We start from the raw sequence: 341 nt of genomic DNA on the forward strand, positions 1-341 counted from the left end.
CCGCTCGGGAAGGCTCCCCGTTCGAAAAACCAATGACGGAAGAAGAAGAAGTCGCCTATTGGAACGAACAAGAGGAGCTGGCCGAAAGGCAAACCGAGCTCACTCGCAGTAAGCGCCGACAGGCTCGGAAATCCTCTGACGAGACATCGGATATCCGCGATCTTCGCGACTACATCACCAAGACTGCGGCAGAAGTGAGAGCCGTAAAGTCTCAAATCCATCATGCTACTAGTGCTGCCCCCGAGATCGATCGACTGCTGGAAGGAGCTCGAAAGACCCCCTTTACCAATCGCATTTCGGACATGAGGGTGTCCGATCCGGGAAAGATCAAAGTACCGAAG

The sequence above is a fragment of the Brassica napus genome, unplaced genomic scaffold (genome assembly GCF_020379485.1).
Source record: "Brassica napus cultivar Da-Ae unplaced genomic scaffold, Da-Ae ScsIHWf_1856;HRSCAF=2493, whole genome shotgun sequence".
In the NCBI taxonomy this organism is placed as follows: Eukaryota; Viridiplantae; Streptophyta; class Magnoliopsida; order Brassicales; family Brassicaceae; genus Brassica; species Brassica napus.